Below are 20,457 nucleotides of genomic sequence, written 5' to 3' on the forward strand. Positions count from 1 at the left end.
TGAGGTCCTTTTCAACCCAGGCCATTCTATGATTCTATGATTCTATGATTCTATGATTCTATGATTCTATGATTNCTATGATTCTATGATTCTATGATTCTATGATTCTATGATTCTATGATTCTATGATTCTATGATTCTATGATTCTATGATTCTATGATTCTATGATCTCTGACCAGATCCTCCTTGACTAAGGAGAAGTCTTTCTTTCTCCAGACTCTCTTGTCTCCAGGGTCAGGAATTCCCAAGTGACAGTCTTAGCTGTAAATACCGAAGCAAAGAAGGACCTTCTCAGTGTCCTCCATTACTAAGGCACACATCCCATTCATCAGTGGATCCACATTCTCCCTTGTCTTCCTTTTCCTACTGATATAGTAGCCTTTCTTATAGTCCTTAACCTCCATCATCAGATTTAATTCCAAGTGGGCCTTAGTCTTCCTTGTGGCATCCCTGCATTCCCTGACAATGCTCCTGTATTCCTGCCAAGTGGCTAGACTCCGTTTCCACATTTCATAGACTCTCTTCTTCCATTTGAATTTTTCCATGATCTTCTTTCTCATCCATGCAGGTCTCCTGCAGCCTTTTGCCTGATTTCTTATTCTTAACAATGCACCAAACTTGAGCTAGGAAGAAGTGGAGCTTGAATGTCAACCAGCTCTCTTAGTCTCTCAGCTGGCAAAACCTGCACCTCTGAAGTTTCATCTATTCATTTCCCATCAGCCTCTTCCACATAGATTGTTTTGAATCTCATCCCATTTTTTTTTAAGTTATTATATATTACTCATAGGGTAATAAATATGCAACTTAATGGATGATTAGTTGACTCCATGTTCCACTCAGTTCTTGAAAGTACATACTAACCAAAATATTAAACAAATGATATCATCAATGTATGAAATAAGTCATTGTGACATTAGCGTAAACCATGAAGTTAAGACAATTGCCACTTAAAAAATAAATTAGCTGAAAAAAGTTAAACTAAGTCTATTAAAAATAAGTCATCAATAAAGATAAAAGTTATCCTCCAAAGTACCAAAGGGTGCAAAGTCAAACATCAGTGTATCAGAAGAGAATGATAATTTCAGAATAAACATCCATTTACCTGTCCTGAAATCTGTCTTGACCATAGAAACAAGCTAAATTCTGACTACTAGATAGTCATACTTCTGTTTTATGCCAGCATCTTGAACACAGTGGCTGGGATTTATCACAACAGCAATTCCAAATTTAAATAGTGAGAATTAGAACTGAGAAAGTGTGTGGAAAACCATAATAGTGAAAATTTAAAAAGCTTTTTGATTTAACAGCAAGGGTTCGTACCCTTTGGACTTTGAGTTTTACAGTGACTCATTTAAACTTTATATAGACATGTGTTAACAGAAAGACAATGCTAATCTCCAAAGCTCAAATAATTGATGAGAGAAACTTAAATGTGAATAGTAAGTCATAAGGCTGAAAGCTGGTATTTTGTTTGTTAGCTTCCATATGTTATTGATTTTGCTCTCCTATGGACAGTCTCATAACTAATTAGTATATTTATATATCTGACTGACAGAGACCTTTGATTGCAAACACTTAATTATGTGTTTAGATAAAAGGATGTAAATAGTTCTGACACAATAGATCAGTTTTAACACAAACCTAGGCGTAAATAAAAAGTGCTCACAGAATCAAAATAGAATGTTACCTATGACATTTATGAGAACAAAATAGAAGAAATTGCAATTTAAGGTAATTTTTAATAAAAATACTTGAACCAATGTAGTGGTAGATTTTTGTCTACAAGCAACTCGCTATGGAAGTTAATTTATAATTTTGAATTATTTTGAGCTTACTGATCTGTTTGCAACTAGCATGGTACGAATAGAAATTCTAATTATAAGGACAAGTTGCCAAGCAGAAGTTATTTTCCAGTCTTATGAGGATACATCATGAAAACACACACATACAAACATTTAGGACAAAACTTATTTTGAACTTTGGAAAACAATTACGAAACTAAGCTTACTTATGTAAGTTTTTAATGTAAGTTTTTAATTAAAAAGTCTTCATTTCCTCATAAATCTTTTGGTAAAGAAACACGAAACATGGTCACGTACCTTTAGAGTCAGGATGAAGTGTTCAGCGTCTGTAAAACATTCAAAGATGAATAATATAATTCTACATTTTTTTCTCAACTTAGAAAAATGTATAGAGAGAAAACTGTAGAAATTCTAAATTTCCATAGGTGTGAAATTCTGTGAATTGATAGAATCTTTTTTTTCCAAATCAAAACCCACTGTTGAATTATTGGCTTAGATTTTTTTAATGAGGATTTCTTCTTGAACCTTTCTATTACATAAGAATTAATTTCAATCAAAAAGCTAAAGCTGTGTTGAATTTATAATAATTTTGTCTGCCAGTTTTAGTAAAGGGAAGAAAGGAAATAGCAACTTCATTCTCTGCCAAATATACAAATACAATAAAGAAAAGGGCATGTACACATGTATATGTGTATATTTGAATGCACCTCAGAGATTTGACTTTTGCATAGGCAGCTTGAATTTCTTTGATGAGATATAGCTTTCCCATCCTAAAATTCAAAAGGCTTTAAAAATTCCTTCAATTAAGCATACAGAATCATTAATCTCCTTAGAAAATCTTGGCAAAACACTGAATTTGTATTGACACAGAGACTAGGAGGCAACAGACTCAATAAAACCATTTCTTTCCTCTGATAGCTTTTTTCTTTGTCTCTGAAATCACCAGGGTAACACCAACCTTATTGCCAGCACAGAGAAAGAACTAACATTTTAGAAAGCGGAACAAACAGCCATGAATAAAATAGACCTTGAGACAAGCCTGAATCCAAACCTGAACTCAGTCCTCTCAGTGCATGACCGCAGACCAAGGGGCAGCTACAACAATGGAAGTAGTGAATGTCCCCACATGTTTATAAGGTAGGAGCACCTCACTAAATGAAGCAAGGTCTTACAAGAGTCTGGAATCAATTAGCTTGGAGGAGATGGTGTGGCCCTGCTCTGATTTTCTGTACCTTAAAAACATAGAAGACAGCAAGTCTATTGACAGTATTGTTAATTATCTTGTGCAGAGGAAAATGGCAATTGTAATGTATCTGCTATTTATCAGACATTACAATAGCTTGTAAAAAAATCCTCACAGAAAAAAAGAAAGAAAAAAAATGGAGTTGCTTTACAACTCTGTAGGCTATAAGAAATGATTGACCAGGACAAGCACAATTTATTTTCAACAGAACACATTCAGAACATTTTTACACTCACAGTACAGCTGATTCTCACACCTATTTCCTGAGAAATCCTACTCTGCAAATAATCCCAGTGGGAAAATAAGGCCCTATTTACTCAGTAAAAGCAACATTGGCCAAATTTGACCATCTTCATGTCTTTACACCACCAGTTTTATGGTCTGTAACCTTCATAATATTTTGCTTTCACACTCTACCTCACTATTTTGAACAAAACCTGAATAAAATCCTATGCTTTGAGAATCCTATTTGATAAACTACAGCACTACTTAGTAATGGGTATGTTCTCAAGATATATTTTTGCAAGTTCATTGTTTTTCATCCATTTTCTCTTCCTAACAATTAATGCATTTTCAAAGAAGGGGAAGAGACAAAACCTGTACCTTGCCCCAACAGCAATGGAACATATGCTGTATTCTGCACCTACTGTCAATGGTTTACGGTCAGGTTCGGCCCAGTTCTGTGAAAAATGGAGCGGGGGACCCACAGACCCATGCCCCAGGAAAGGGAAAAGGGAAAAAAAGGGTAGGGAGATGGGCCTGAGAACAGCGGCAACAATCTGAGGAGAAACAAACTAATTTACTAAATAAGATATCGGAATGCAAAATAACACAATATAATACAATATAATTACAATTTAAGCTGATAAATCCAATACAATGAGAAAGAGAGTGTCCAAAATTAAGGTAGGCCTTACTCTAATACCAACGGTGAGACAGATGGGGAGTGAGATGCTGCCGAGATGAGAGACGGGCGGAAAGAGAACAAGGTCTCATGATCTGAGAGTTTTTATCTTTCTCTCTGACTGGAAAACAGTAACATGGAAGCAAAGTCCCCTGGGGAATGTAGTCGTTCTTCTCTTCTGAGAACCAGGTACATTCACTACATGATGTTATGATGTGGAATACCAATAACCAAAAATCGTAAAACCATGACACCTACCTAATTCAAATTGGTTCAATGCAGGAAAAAAGATTGAAACTATAACTGAAAACTTTTCAACTCTTCTTTTTTTGCTAGGAAGATATCTCATATATAGTTGTTCAAGGCTTCTCTGATTATTCTTTGCTTATCTGTGGCTTCAGTTTACCATCCCCCAGATGTTGAGAACCAAAAAAAAACCAAAACAAAGTCATTTTAAAAACTAATTAAAATGGACAAGCAATGAAGACTGAGTTAAGTTTGATTTACTGCCTTTGTCCTGTACGTATTTATATTAAACAAGGGAGCACTGGCTCAGCCATGTTAAGCTTAACTATGAGTGAGTAAGATTTTCAAATGCAGAAAATTTCCAAAGGTTTAGCAATCTGGAGGAGAGCTGTTCATTACTATTAAGCTAGCCATGGAATTTCTGGGATGCTGTGTAGCTTTCCTCCCTCTCCTGGGCAGCACACTGTATGGATAGGCAGCATGGCTATGAAGTTCACCTCTTTGTTTTTCACACAGCAGTGTAATACAATACTGTACCTACACGAAGTAACACATGTTAAATTAGCTAATTTAGCTATTAGCTAAAAGAGCTTAGAAAAGAGTTGTCTTTTCTTTTATAATGAAATAAAAATATCTTATTTAAACAAAGTAAAAATATACTAAACTCAAGATGAAGGTGAAAATTCACAGATAGTATCAAGTTCTCACTGAAATTCATGTGTAATCAAAATGTCCCTTAATCTACTACTCTAGAATTAAGTAACCAATATTCACAATTACAGTATTCAAGTCAAGAGGTCTAATATTTGATTAATAACTCTGCTAACTTTTCTTGTACCTTCTCTACACATCTCGTGCTTTCTGAACCAAACTTGATTGTGAAAAGTTGCTCAGATGTTCTTTGCTCCTGTTTGGTAGATAAGCTTTATGTCCATGTCCATGGGAGTGTGGCATAAAAGATTTTCAGCACTTCCAAAAATTAAGCTATATGCTTAAGCTTGGGTTTAATACTAAATGTTAGATAATCAATTTGGAAAACTTAGGCCTCTATTTATGTATATCTGTATCTGTACTGTCATGTACATAACATATTTGTTGGAATGTGTAGGTATTTGTGTATGTGTGTAAGCAGCTTCACCATCTGCAAAATGAGGATAATTAGTCTTTCTTTAAAATTATCATGAGGTTTCACTTAATTTCTGGCAATTGGTGTGAGATACTCTTAATGAATAACTACATATGGTAAGTGATAAGGTTAATTATTCTGCTGTGACATAAATCAATCACTATTAAATCATTTTTAGCTAGATAATGAGTCTATCTTAAAGTTTTTGATTTGGTGAAACTGACTTGACAGAGTCATATTGCTACCATATGTTGGAAACCCAGGAGACTCTTCCGGAGATTACAGTGTAGCTCATAGAAAATCCTTGTGCAAGTTCCAAAGGACTGAAAGAGGATATAAAATAAAACATGCCAATTTTTAATTCTTATTTATTTATGTATTGATTTATTGTGTGCTTCCATTTGACTCAGTATGTTACTCTAGATAATCATTTGGTACCCAAAACACGGCATGGCATAAGACCATGGTTTTCTTTATGAAGTGCAGCTGCAAGGTTAAAAATAACTGAAATACTAACTTGAAATAAAAATATCAGTAACAAATATTTGATCTTATAAATCCAGCCTTTATATTTGAACACCAAGTATTCTGTCTCCTGGCATGATCAAGATTAGTGACGCTGAATTTTTTGAGTCCATTATTATAACATTTGTCTTTGATTTTTAAATAAATATACGAAGAAGAATACTTAAGCTGATATGTGAGGAAGACTTGCCAGTCCTAATAAAGAGTGTTTGTGATGCTGAAAACTCTATATAAACTCACTTACATCTCTCCTGCACAGGCAATATACTAGTAGCTGTCCTTCATTCCAAATTCAGTTTACTGATTCTGCCACTCCCTGTTAATGACATGAAACATACAGCAGTATTAAGTGGTGTTCATGGATGGCTGGAAGTAAGCCTCTTCCAAGGGTGGAACATAGACTTTCACAAATAGGAAGTTAAAGCTTTCACATCATTAGTGGAGTTTTAGACCATATGCTGCCAAGCTCAAAGGTAGCCAGGCTGAGCTTTCTGTGTCAGACTCATTATCTCTCAAAACAAACGCAGTCTCATGCCTTCTGCAAACAGGAGATGAAAGTCTCAGCTTTCAGTCAAGGTCTGGTTTGGTAGTAATTAGGCTCTGTAACCATGTGGAGCAGTGTCTTTTTTATTATTATTTCCTAAGCCCATCTTTTTCCCCTGTTGAATCAAGGATCTTTCAAGCGTCTCTCTCCTTCTTGACATTTTATTGCCAGCAGTTACAAATGTACAACAGTTCTAACAGCAAGGAGAAAGCTCAATGGAAGGTGGTTGTTTTTATCTGATTTGCCATTATACGGTCTTTGAATTTCGCCCTGCATGCTCTCAGCATAAAATAGTTAGAAATTCATTAAAAATTTAGCTGTGCACTGCAGGTGGAATATTTTGATAGGAAAATGCAATGGCCAATGAAATGGGGACTGATAGCTTTCATGCAAAATGGGCATTTCTTCCTCTCCAGCTCTTCTGTTGCTTTCTAGTGTAATGTGTTTTTCTTGATTATTGCCTCTGATTCTTCCTACCTTTCTTTCTATTTGTTTTCTTAATTGCTTTATTAATCACATTATATTGTCTTCACAAAAGGATCAGTTCCATCTCAATATGAGTGAGACAAACCTAACTCTGTAAACAGGGATCACCATAGGAACAATAAGCAGTTTTTAGGACTGCAAAGATTTGTGTGCTGAATTTAAGTGAATGTTTCTTGCTGATACATTCTGATTTTGTTTTCTATATCATGTTTGCCCTAATGCAGGCCGTCATCTTTAGCAGCGTAAGAAATCATTAATCAGCAGAAAAGGGAAATTCCTGGCTAAGTGAACTAGTAGAAATAATTGCCTCAGGATTTTATTAAATAGTTTTGCTGGTGTGATTTTCAAAAAGAAATATCTTTAGTCCCAAAATTTTACAGAGTGCTCCAAATTGCATTATAAATTGATTTAAGGAGGAATAAACTTCTAAGTATCTGAGTCATGCAAGAAAATCTTAGAAGCCTAAGTATTTCAGTACTACAAGGCTTGAATGATAAATAAGAATGCAACTTGTTTTTTAAAGGAATATCTGTGAATAATTTAATTTGTGAATATAAATGTAGATGAGTGTAAAAGCTAAGTTTAGCCTACAGTGGATAACCTCTTCAAGTTTCTTCTGCAGTCAGTGAAGAGAGAGGTTCCTTTGGAGTATGTCAGAATAAGCACTTTCCTTTGCACTAACTCCAGATGGTGCCAGGGAGAATTAGGTTTGCAAAGACAGAATAAATCTCATGAACAACTAAGACTGTGGTGAACTCTAAAATGTGAAAGAGTTCTAGTGCATGACTATTAGTTAAGTAGTGCAGCAAGAGAATAAAAAAAAAAAAAAAAGCTAGATAGGCACAGTTACAGATATACTGCAAAATTTTAGTGCAGAATGCCAAATTTCAACTTGATGTGAAGCCTTCCAAAATGGAGAATGCCTTCACATCTTTTGGCTGCAGTGTCTCTGCAAGTCAAAGAGCAGTTTCTGCATACAAATAATATATATATTATATATTACATATACATTATGTATATTATGATATTCCTTTTTCAAGATTTCTTTTTCTCGAAGAGTTCAACAATCAAAATGTTAGTGGTGTCTCAGGAAATAATCATTTTAATCATATGCATTTTCTACTTTTTCTAGCCCTAAGACCAGTCAGACCTTCTGAGAGAGCCCCATGCTGAAAAGTAAAAGAAACAATTTTTTTTTATTTTGATACTGATATAAAGAGTCACAGTCAGATGTGCCATAATTGTATCTGAAGTGCTGATCTGACTGTAATAGCAACAACTTCTAGTTGTTGAACAACTTCTTCCTAGTTCACCATCAGGTTCCATGAAGGGAGTGCAAGCAGAGGCTGTCCTGGGTCTCAAAAGCCTACATACCTGCACACTGTGAGTGAGAAATCAGGTGTGGCTGGAGATCACCTGGTCCAGTTCCTAAGAGCAGGCCAACCTCAATGTTTCAGGAAGTTTTTCAGTAGTACATCCATTTGAGTGCTGAGTATCTCTAACAAGAAAGATTCTGTGGCTTTTCTGACTAAACTTTCCAATGCTTGACCACTCACACTGAACAGCATTTTTCTTTATATCTAATCAGAATTTCTCTTGTTGCAACATGCATCCGTTGTCTCATCCTTTTGCTGTCCTCACTGTGAAGAGTCTGCCTCTGTTGTGTCTATCACTACACACTAGGAGTCTGAAGACAATAACTATATCACCCGCTCTTAGCCTCTCTGAGTTGAATAATAGCCCATTATCACAATTTTTTCATTATATGATAAATGTTGGCTTCCCAATGGAGGAGAACTCTTTTACGCATTCTGCCTAGACTTCATCGATAATGTGTTCCACACATTGATGAACTCTAGAACAGATACACTAAAAAGCCCTTCTTTAAAGAGTCTCATCTTAGTCATCCATACTTTGTATAATAACGTATATTTGCTTCAACAACTTCAGTTTTCATTCGAGCTATAAAACAAAAAAGTATCTTGATTCTTAACCAAAAGACCTCCATAATAATAAAGTCCTTGAGAAGCCTCAAGGTCACTGTAGAGATTATTTTCAAAAGAGCAAAAAGAGATTTTACTGCCATCTTCAATGAAAATTTGAACTAAAGATGTTGTAAAGTCATTACAAACCTTCCAGTACAAAGACAAACGTTTCTGATGTTTTCTTTTACACTGCAAAATTATTATACAAAATAACAAAAGTCCATTCTGTGAGCAAAAGTAAAATTAAAAAGGATTTATGTAATATATTGAGATCCTTAATTTATTCTTTCTGAAAGTAGTTATTATAGTTGTGCCTAGACATAGCAGACACCTTGATATACAGAACTTGAATATTTATGGGGGACAAGTAAGTAGTGATGAGAGTAATCATTTTGTTAGCATACTTCATTTTGTTTACTTATTTTGTACCAACTTTATAACAGAGGCTGATCTAATCAAGATAAAGTTAATCAGTTTTCTACAATCTCAGCTTTCTAGGAAGTTTTACAGTGAATGTATTTAAATATAGACCATTAGAGATAAAGATTTTTCTGTGTTATCTGTCATAGCTCCTCTTAAAAGCTTTGATCTAAAAGGCCTTTGCTTTTATGGTTAAGAAAAAAAGAACTTGCAAAGAAATGGTATCATTTGATGATCTCTGACACATAAATGTCGTTCCATAGAAGCCTTGTATAGAAAACAAAAATACTTGAAAATGCCACATCTGACTGGCTTTTGAAAAAGCATGGATTTCAGGTTTGAAGAAGAAAATTGATTTTCCACATATAAACATTCATTTAGGCCCCACTCCCACGCAGCACTGACTCCTCCGGTAAAGAGGATGACTCATCAGTAGTGGTGAAGGGTACAGACTTTTCTTTCCTGAACTACAAATCAGTCATCAGGATTATAAAATTATTAACTAAGATATATCACAGACTAGTATCCACTGACCTCAGAATAACTTAAGTTCAGTAGTTATGGAACTCACCATGTCATCTTCAGGTGCAAGACTAGTACTTACTGTCATAATAAACACATTAATGTTATTTGCTAACTCAAAATCAAAAGGATTTAAAGTTCCATGCATTAGGTCACACCTAAATACTTTATTTATCTATTAAATGTAAGTCAAGCAAAAATTCAAAATCTTATCATTCTTATATAACTTGCCAAAATTCTTGTTTCCCTTTGTCACGGAGTTATCTCTAGATCTATCTGTGTCCGTGACAGGGGGACAGCAGGCCCACAGCCCCCAGCCCAAAAAAAAAGGAGGGGAAGAGGGATGTAGATGGTTTATGGGCCGGTTTGGCCAGGTTCTGTGACTAATGGGGCAGGGGACCCACGGACCCATGCTGCAGGAAAGGGGAAAGGGGAAAAGGGGGAAGGGCAGGGAGATGGGAGATTAAGAACAGAACAGCAGCAATGATCTGAGAAGAAAAGTTAATTTTCTAAATATGATATTGGAATGAAAGATAACACAATATAATACAATATAATTGGAAACGAAGCTAATAAATCAAATAGAATAAGAGAGAGTGTCTGAAATCGAAAGCCTTACTCTAAGAACTTAAGGCAAAATGGCAGGTGAACACGCACTCCCATGCAGCAAAAAGAGAAAGTGTCATAACTTGCAAGAAATTTTATCTTTTCCTCTGAACCCAAAGTCATCTGGGGTATGTAGTTCTTCTTCTCTTCTGAGAACCAGGTACCTGGAAAATCTGCAGTCCATGGAACTGGAGCATTAACTCTTTAGCTCCCAGTACACTACATGATATTATGAAGTGGAATACCAATAACAAAAATCATAAATCCATGACAGCCTTTAATTTCATATTTTTTGAAACAGACTACAAAAGTCTGTCCAATGCTAATATTCTTTATTTCCTGAACTCCAGATAATTTCCTCCCCATCCCTCACTATCATCTTGTTTTTTATTCTACTCACTGGCTCATCAAGTAGTCACCTGGTCCTTAGCCTACCTCCAGAAGACCAGGATGCTCAAACACTTCTTTCTGTTCTCACAACAGCTTGACTCATATCCTCTGATTTACTCCCATATCACTCTGTTATAAACATTCTGTACTGATCTCACATATAATCAATTTGGAAACAGTGTGTATCAAAGTACTTTTTGTTTGTGAGGTAGGAAATCTGATGAACAAATGTTCAGCTGTAAATTTTCAGGCACTCTTAAAGTGCTAAGAGAAAAAAAATGTAGTTACGTGTGGTAGCTTAACCATATTTCCAAGGAAAAATAATTCCTAGAATGGTGCATTTGTACTACGAACAAGTGCGTTCATGCATGTGTCAGTACTACTGCTCTCACAGACAGCCAGATCCGTATTTATAGTACTAAAAAAAAAAAAGTACAATAATTTCCAGACACGTAGAGATGCAGTCACAGGTGCTTTGAGGAGTAGGAGTGGCACATCTGTTAGTTTGTCAGGGGTAAAGTCTGTTAATGAAATTGAATTACTGGCTTATGGAAAATGAGCATTGCAAGCGAATAAACTGACTGTGGTACATCAGTGGCTGAAAACCAACAATATGACAGAAAAAATGTTAGTTATAAAACACTGACCTGGGGGACTCAGAGAGTTATGCCTAATTAAAATAACTAGAGTCAAACACAGAATTCAAACAACAACATCTGTTAGGAAACAAAGCAACTGAAAAAGCATTTATTATGGTGCTGAGTTTTAGGAATAATTCACTTCAGTCAGGTTAACTGTGTTTGTCACATAGCTCCCAGGCATTTTTCCACGCTTTGAAAATAGCAAGGCATCTATAAGATACTTAAAGATTGAATGCCTTGAAACAAAGTCATTTAGACCCTTCCTGGAGAGCCAGCCGTGGTTATTCCTGTGTTATTAGCATGGAAGCTCAGACCAGAATGGGAAAAAGTCACATTTCCCCTGAATCCTGCTGTCTCTCTTCTATCACTAAAAGTTGTTTAATCTAAAATCAGAAGAGGAGTACAGTATCATAGTATATCCAACTGAGAGAATGATAGTAAATGTTCAAGTCATGATTTGAAAGCCTCATGTAGGGGGTAGGAAATTTACTGTTCAGCTTTTCATTCTCCTTTCCATTGCAACCTTTTTTTTGCTTCCTCATAGGTACTTTGATGCAAACTGCAGAAAACCAAGACGTCACCCTCATAATATCTAAGCAGCTGATTCAATGACCCCCAGTGGAATTTCTCCATTGGTTTCAGTGAATCATAGAATCATGGAACCCAAGAATAGAATAGCCATAGAATAGAATAGCCATAGAATGGCTTAGGTTGAAAGAAACCCCAGCAATCAAGTTCCAACCCCCTGCCAGAGGCAGGGCCACCAACCTCCAGATCTGGTACTAGACCAGGTTGCCCTGGGCCCCATCCAAGATGGTCTTCAACACCTCCAGGGAAAATGATGAGCTTCCAAACAGATAAGAAACTTCCTCTTCATGAGAGTTTCCTCTTTTTATGTATACAAAAGCAATATAGAAAAGGAGAGCGGAAAGAGCCTGGGAACATGAAATGTTTTCCAGATAGAATAATCTCATTGAATTATATTATCATATATGAATATTATCATATTCGTTCTTAAAAATTTAAATGAATGGTATTCCTCTCCTTTCTTTCTCTGTGATTGACAAATAGGAGCATTTTAATGACACCAAGTTGTTAGATTTGCTTATACAAACCTGAAAAACAGCAAGTATCCTGATTAACTCTTCATCCCCTGTTATGTAATAAGGAAATATCCAATGGCTATGCTTGCTTTATTACATGAAATCTCTATTAAAAATGTGAAGTTTAGACAGTAAATCAGTTTTAGACTAGACTGAAGAGAAGAACATTTGCAAAGAAAAAAAGTGAAAGCACAAGTAATCTTATTTATGATAACTGAACACTAACACGTTATACAAATGTAAAGCTATTCTTGTGATAGTCTTTGTAGAAAATAATTTCCCTCCAAAGAGATTACAACTCTTCTCATTTCTATGACTAAAGAGACTTTTTTTTCTTTTTCCCATGCTGACCTTGGTGTTAGTTGCATACTTGTTTAATATTGAATGCACAAAAAAGATACTCAAGAAGAAAATGTTAAAATGGAAACTGTTCTAAATTTCCATAGTTTATAAAGGAAAACAAATGATGAAACAGCTTTAAAATAAGACTTTCATTTATGATAGGTTTGTTTGTTTGTTTGTTTGTGTTGTTGGTGTTTTTTATGCTTGAGGAGGGTTGGTCACATTTCTTAATCTTAAAAATTGCAATCTTTTCAATCATCTAATAGTAAAAATCTGATCTGTCAGTAAAACCATTTTTCCCACTATGTTATTCTCATTATTTTTTTCCTCTTCTAATTTGAAAAGATTAATACATCTGTCGAGAAGTTGGCGCTTTTGTATAATTCACTTTATAAATATCCAAGTCTCTGTATCATAGGGTATAGCTGAAATCCAGACTGTAGCGACATTACTACTTCAGGAGTGATTTCTGCTTATCGTTTTCAGATTTAATGCACTCTAAAAAAATACATAATGCACTCTTAAGTAACAAATGTCCGAAGACAACTGGCTGAAGCCTGGCTGAAACCTGTGCCAAAAAAGCTAAATGCTTTTTAAAATTTATTTTTAAATTACCCATTCATTATTGGACTATGTTATCACCAAATAGATACATAGATCTTTTCAACACTTACATCTTAAATTAAATGAATAATTCTTTTAACTTTGACAAAAAGAGTTAGGGGGTTGATTCAAAGCCTTAGATTTTTAAAATTTATTTCACAGCCTTTGGACTAGAGAACAACTGTTAAAGAATGGCAAGTTTAGCACATACAGATACCAAGGTAGCTTAAAGAAAAGCTAGGCAATGCACAGGCAGTTTGGTCTAGATCTCTCTGGTACCTCTCTCAGAGCTGGAACAGGGTGAAGGATGTAAAAGCACAAGAATGCTTTTCCCAGATGTACTTTTTATGATATTTGATATAAAATCATCTACCAAACACAATTGTATTATATGGAACCATGTTCCAACACAGTGATTAACCTATGACATGATTTAATTCAACCATGACATCTCTCTTCTGCATTGTGAGATCTGAAGAATACACAGGACTAAAGTTATCTCTTGATTTTTCCTCTGAATGAGTGAACAATTCCTTGTAAGAGAGCTACAAATTTCTTGTAAGTTCTGCCTTTACTTTTAAGTTATGTAAAATGAGACGTTTTCAAAGAGAGTGAAAAGAAATCTGCTGGGTGGAGGAAGAATGCAGTGAAATATAGAGATTCCAAAGTGTCAGGGTCAGTTTTCATCCCAACTGTTTATAAAAAGCTTACTTTTTTTTTTTTCCAGAAACAGTAACTTTAAATAAATTTTCTTCTGAGAAAGCATATATAGCATTTCATTAAGATATCTTTAATTACTTCTGAGTTCTCCAAATCAAAATGTTTAATTTTCATTGTCCTGTTAGCTTTCATTTAAAATTAACTCTAATACTAAATGGCAACTCTAATACTAGTGTCGCATTGCTAGGATAAATGTCTTGGCTGTTGTTCCTGATGTCTTTTAGAGATCTTTTTGTGTTCCTTTGTACACCCAGAGTTTTTTTTTTGTTTGTTTGTTTTTCTGATGAAATTGTTTTATTTCCATCAGAGGGAGATCTGCAGCATGCTGCTGATAGAATTTCTGCTGGCCGTATGGGGATAAAAGTACTGAAAACACCTCAGAACTGGAAGTGACTCACAGTTTTCATAGGGCATAGCACTGACTGAAAATTCAGTTCTAAAAGTTTTGATGTGCCGAAACAAAATATTCTGCACCAGTTCAAAACCAATAAATGTTCTTGGGCTTAACTGATCAGTATGTGACATTTAGATTTTTCTCAGACTTTTTTCCACATTAATAATTTGATTTTGAGAAAACTGCAGGTTTCTGTGGGTAAATGAACACAAATAAAAAATCTGTTTGTGATATCTGATTCCTAACTAGCTATCTTGGTAATATTTCACTACTTTTCTTGTGTTAACTAGCACAGGCTGGTGGAGTTAACATAGATATAAGTATATAACAATCTAGCTCTATTAATATTAATATTAATTTTAATAGGAATGCCAAATGAAGCAAGCTTGGTTTCTACAACAGGCTACTATATTATGAAAATGTGTTTTCTAGCTGTAGTGCCTGTCTAGACTGCTGTCATCAGCTTGTATTCATTATGAAAGCTTGCAGCTGGTCCACGCAAAGTTTGCTGTTTTGCAACCCATCTGCTCAGACAAAGAGATCTGTAATACTGCCCAGTTTGGATTTATGCTCACTTATCATTGTAGCTGTTTCTAAATGTTTACTTTACCCATTTAGATCCCATTAAATTCACTTTTGTCTGTGGGCCTGTGAAACCAGGGATGGATGAGAATCAAGTGAAACAGTCTGGAGAGTAGCATCCTTCATTTCTGTGGCTTGCTCAATCCCTGTAGTCACACCAGAATTGTGACGCTGAATGTGCTCAGAAGATGAGAAGGTGGCAATAAAGTGTGAACAAATGAAGGTGTAAAATGCAGGAGGCAAAAATAGAAGCTCATGCTTTGAACTATGTGCATTGAACACAGCTAATATGCTATGACATTTCCAGGATTTCCTGAACAAGACCTGAACTTGACCTTCAGGAAAAGTTTTAGAAAACAAGTCCAACACACTGCTAAAGAGTTGTATTCAATAGCTGTGTTGTTAATAAAAAATCAAAAAATTCTCATATCCACACTACCCTTATTTTTTTACTGATAAAAGTAGAATGCCTTTTCATTGTCTACTTTTCATTTAGTATTCTCAATGGGGAAATCTTACTGCAGCTCATAAGGAGACATTTTCTGTGTGACTAAAACCAACAAACTTGATTTATATTGTTTTAAGCTAATCTTGGCTTGTGATCCCACCTTACCCTTATTGGTAACAGATCATTAACACTGACTTAAAGAGGAACTAGGAAAGATCACTGAATCTATATAACAGATGTCTGTAATGAAAATACTTTTTTTCAGTCACAGGTAGAGTAACAGGATTCTGCAACCTGTTCTTGTTTGAACTGCCAAACTGAAATACTAAGAGGCTGATAGAGTCAAAAAAATGGTGTGATATTGATCAGAGAGACTGATTAGCGTCTCCTAGCAGCATGTAGGAGTTCCTTGCACAGATTGCTCTTGGCTACTCTCTGTGCCACTGTGGCTTTTTCCTTTGTTCTGTCTCCTGTCTGCTTAGCTGTGATTTCTAACTCCTCCTGTTCTGCCTCTGCCTTCTTGCCCCTTTTATCATTTGTTTTCTTCTATAAATCTCTTCCAAGATTCAGAAAAATAACAATTAACCTTGCTTCTGATCACATTCAGTACACTAGTTCCTAGCCTGGGAGAGCTGTTAAACTCTTCTGTGTCGTGACTTGTGAATCCATGTCACCACTTCTGGTTCTAGCCTCATCAGGACCAATTCTGCAAGTTTCTAGTATAAAGAACCCGATACCACTAGTATGAAGTTGAATCAAGAGAATAAGTGATTTCAGATCCAAAAATATCACTATGTTAATGGAGTTCTTAAAGGAAGCATCAGATTCTATCTTAGAGTAGCCCAGTTTGCATGAATATGTGTGTACTACTCTTTTAAAGACTCTGTCATTAGAATAGATGGTCCCTACACAACATAGAACTCGAGCTGGGTAAACTCTCATCCTACATATGGTGTTCCTGAGGCCTTTACATGTAACGGGTTTTTGTATGTGTATGTTTTCAAAGTATTTGAGAAACAGCAAAGGTTTGTGTTATGACCCCTAAAAATGTTGCTTCTGTAGACAGCATGATGCGCAAGATTTGCTGCATACCCTGGGGGATGATAGGAGGTTATGCAAAAATACACGAAAATGCAAGGGCATGTGAGTAGTATTGAATTGTGTTAGAAGATGAATGCAGGGAGCATGGTAAAGAGCAGAAATGCAAGGAATAGTTACTTAGAAGAGAATAAAGTGACAGCAAACCATAGTAAAATCAGAAGAACAAGGAAAATGGATGGCCTTCTTCCTACTCCTTTGAGTGCTGTATGTGGCAGGAGATTAAGAAAAGAAGCAATCTCTCTTATCTTCTAGTAAAGGAACTTATGTTCTTCCTGAGCTCTAAGGAAGAAGAGGGAAGGAAGAAAAGGCATTTCAAACAATTTCCCATGATTTACTTAGTCCGAGACAGGCTGGATCTGACCTTTAATTTGGTTGGATGCGCATTGATTAGGACTGAATCTCATTAAGACACAATCTACTGGGGGTGGTGCAGGAGAAAATATAATATTGATTAAAAAATAAAATAATCCTCCTCTCTCTCTCCCTCCCTCCTGTCTTAGTTCATAATTAGCCTTCCCATCTAGCTTTCCTCTTACATGATATGTAGCAGTCTGACAGGAAGCATGGTCATAAGAATGCAATTAGAAATTTCAAATTAGCAGTGTTAGCACAGAAAAGGGATGGGACAACCTGCATCGTGCAGCTTGACTGAAGCCTGATCATAGTCATGCATGATAAAGACTTTTAATTCAGCATAAAAATACAGCTACTGCTTTGCTACAATTTGGAAATCCTGCAATATTTTTATGATGCAGAATGACCAAGAAAACTGATACACAGCAGCACAAACAGGATCATTTTCTCACTAAAATATAATACTGAAAGGGCTACTTCAGGTCCATTGTGGGATTATTTTGCAGAGAAAGCCTTGAAAGGCAAATATCACCAACATTGTCTGTGGGATACTAATGCAGAAAGAGGCAACATTCCCTCCCTTGTTTATGATCTTTTAGAAAGAGTATCACATTTCTTGATAAATTATCAGAGAGTAATGAGTTAGGACCTGGATCCTCCCAGGATTGCTTTATTTTTTTCTTCATTAACTTCAGCATTGGCAGTGTTGGAATCAAAAGTTTTTTTTTTTTTTTTTTACTTTAACAATACAGAAACAATTTAAGTTCTACTTTGGCAGAAGGTATTTGAAATTATTTACCTGATGAGATCAGAGGGTAAGGTGCAAGGTGTTAGTAGTTTACAAATCCACAAAAGGACTGTTTTTATAAGTTTCCACAAATTTATATTGAGATAATCAACATCTGTTATAGAATTTACAAAGCTGTAATTTAGCAATTATTACTATGTTTATTCTTGTTGTTACTTAATTGTAGGCAAATTTCATGGGAAGGTCACAAAGAAAAAAATAATAAATTTTTTGCATGATCAAGGTAATTTCCTTACTGAGAGAAAAATATTTTTGAGCTTATGTATTAAAAAACATTACTGATTTAGTTTTGGGGTTCTTCAGAATGATCATTGACTCAGCAATGAATGCAAAAAGATACAGGAAGCATCTTCAGCTGGCATGTGTCACTACAGCACCACTGACTTCACACATGTCTTCTGTTCTCTGCAAAGATCCAGGTCAAGCTGAAGGTTCAATAAGCTTTCTTTCTAACGACTGTTTAATAGATTGCTGTTTTTACATGTTTGTAACTCAGGGGTTTGAAAGGAGTTGCTCAGTGTTATATGGTCTAAAAGGCTTAAAGCAAAGCCCACAGCTCACCTTCAGCTCAGTAAAAAAGAAAATGCAGCTCACCTTCATCTGAAATGAAATGATATTGGAAGCCAACCAGAAACAAGCTAAGATGATGGATTTAAGGAGAGGAAATATGAATTTCAGAGCTTCCTCTGGGGCTTATACTTTGCTGCAGACCATGTTTGGCCTTGTGAAAACAGAATAAAAAATTCCCTTCTTGTAGTTTTGCTACCAGTAACAAAAGATTAAAAATGAGACAAATTTTTCATTTTTATTGCCGTTTTTCTTCCCCATCTCAGGAAGTAGAAGACCAGAAGAAAAATAAAATGGAACATAAGGACAAACAACTAGTGCAGTGAAGTCAATAAAAGCACTTATTTTTATTTGGCCATGCTGCATACTGTCCAACCAATTGTCCAAATGGCAATGAATATAATCATGTAAAAGTAGCCACAAAAACAGGTGAGCAGAACTTTTGGAGATACTTCATCATCTGAAAAACTGAATTTTCTCCCAGAAACCTGAAGGCTCTCTCATCTGGATAACAGAGATGCTGTTATGTTAGTGAAATCAAAATATTCCCAGGCACAAAGCAAAGTGGTGTAGTCCCTGTTTGCAATCATGTGTCAGTACTCTGAAATCTTCTGAGTCAAACCCCTCATCATGAAAACATTCTGTACATGTATTGTCAATGCTTTATAACATCATAAAGAATTCTGGTGGTGAGCAAGTTAAAATCCAAGGGTTTTTGTTTGGTTGGTTGTTTTTTTTTTAGAAATAAGCTGTGTAAAACTATGATCCTACTGTTATCTGATTAACAGAATGTTGAAATATTGAGCCAAAGGAAAGAGCAGAAAAGTTAAAGATCTTTGATGAATAATGAATCTAAGATAATCTAAGATATATTAAGTGTTTGGAGTTCTTGTACTAAAAGCTATCTGTTCTCTCCAGATCTTACTGAAATTCAATTCAGATATGTTCAGTCGATACTCTGATTTAAGTTTTCAAAAAGATTTGAACAGATTTATGGCATCCATTTCATTTAAATCGAAGCTGGAATTTCTCCTTTTATAATTTTACCCATCATTGAAGGGGTTCAATAATTATTTTAAAAAAGAAGGCTTTTGTCTTGCATTTTAAGAGATGTGCATTCTTCTCAAGGTTTCTATTCCTTTTACTGCCGACTACTTCTTCAGACCTACTCATTTAGAAGAGCAGCTTTCCTACTCTCTATCAATTTTCTGTTCATTTAGCAAAAATTTTTTGTCTTTCTCAAAACCGTATTAAGAGAAACAATAGCGAACATCTCTTTTGAGAGGTACATAATAAAATTCCCTGTCAAATCCACGAGAAATTTCCTAAAGGTCATTCTATGCTGCACTTCCCAATGTTGTTAATATGTCATTAGAGGATTTTTTTTTATCTTTGAGGTCAATGGATAACCTTCTTTATGAAAATTAGCAGAGAGAACCAAAAATATCTTGCAGAAATATTTTTAATTCCTACCCCACTCAGATCTGTAAAAAATAAGAAACCAAAATCAGTCAGTCTGGAAAAGTGCAATAGAATAATAAGCATCTGTAGGATGAATAAAAATGTAGGTAAATGTGTTGTTACTGCTAATTATCTAATTAACATAATAATGACTTTGTGTGAAAATAATGATAAATCCTGAAAAGACATGGAAAAGCAAAAGTTAGCTTCTATCTGTCAGAGTTTAGTGTGGATGAGACATAAAAAGATATAAGTTGTGTTTCTCTTGAGAAGAATAAGCATTAAATTTAGTAAGCGCAAACATTACCCCAAGGAGAGGTTGTTAACTTCAAAATGAGTTACAAGTCAAACAAAAAACCAATATCTTATGTTAGATTCTTTAAAACAGAAATAAAATGTCCACATTCACAGTTTTCAGTAGGCATCAGAACAAGAAAGTTCTCTTTCCTTTCCTTTCCTTTCCTTTCCTTTCCTTTCCTTTCCTTTCCTTTCCTTTCCTTTCCTTTCCTTTCCTTTCCTTTCCTTTCCTTTCC

The 20,457-nt window shown here is 35.2% G+C and overlaps 1 protein-coding gene across 4 annotated transcripts in view; it reads right to left on the reverse strand.

Moving 5' to 3' along the window:
* CNTN5 (contactin 5) overlaps positions 1-20,457 on the reverse strand; it is a 636,498-nt gene that overhangs the window by 565,543 nt on the left and 50,498 nt on the right. For 3 of the 4 annotated variants that reach the window (XM_021381356.1, XM_021381346.1, XM_021381340.1), the window contains one exon: positions 2,101-2,129. The exons of the other annotated variant lie outside the window; for it this stretch is intronic. The gene's annotated coding sequence lies outside the window, so the exon portion shown is untranslated. The remainder of the gene's footprint in view (positions 1-2,100; positions 2,130-20,457) is intronic. 4 annotated transcript variants of the gene reach the window in all.

This window comes from Numida meleagris, chromosome 1, assembly GCF_002078875.1.
Source record: "Numida meleagris isolate 19003 breed g44 Domestic line chromosome 1, NumMel1.0, whole genome shotgun sequence".
NCBI lineage: Eukaryota > Metazoa > Chordata > Aves > Galliformes > Numididae > Numida > Numida meleagris.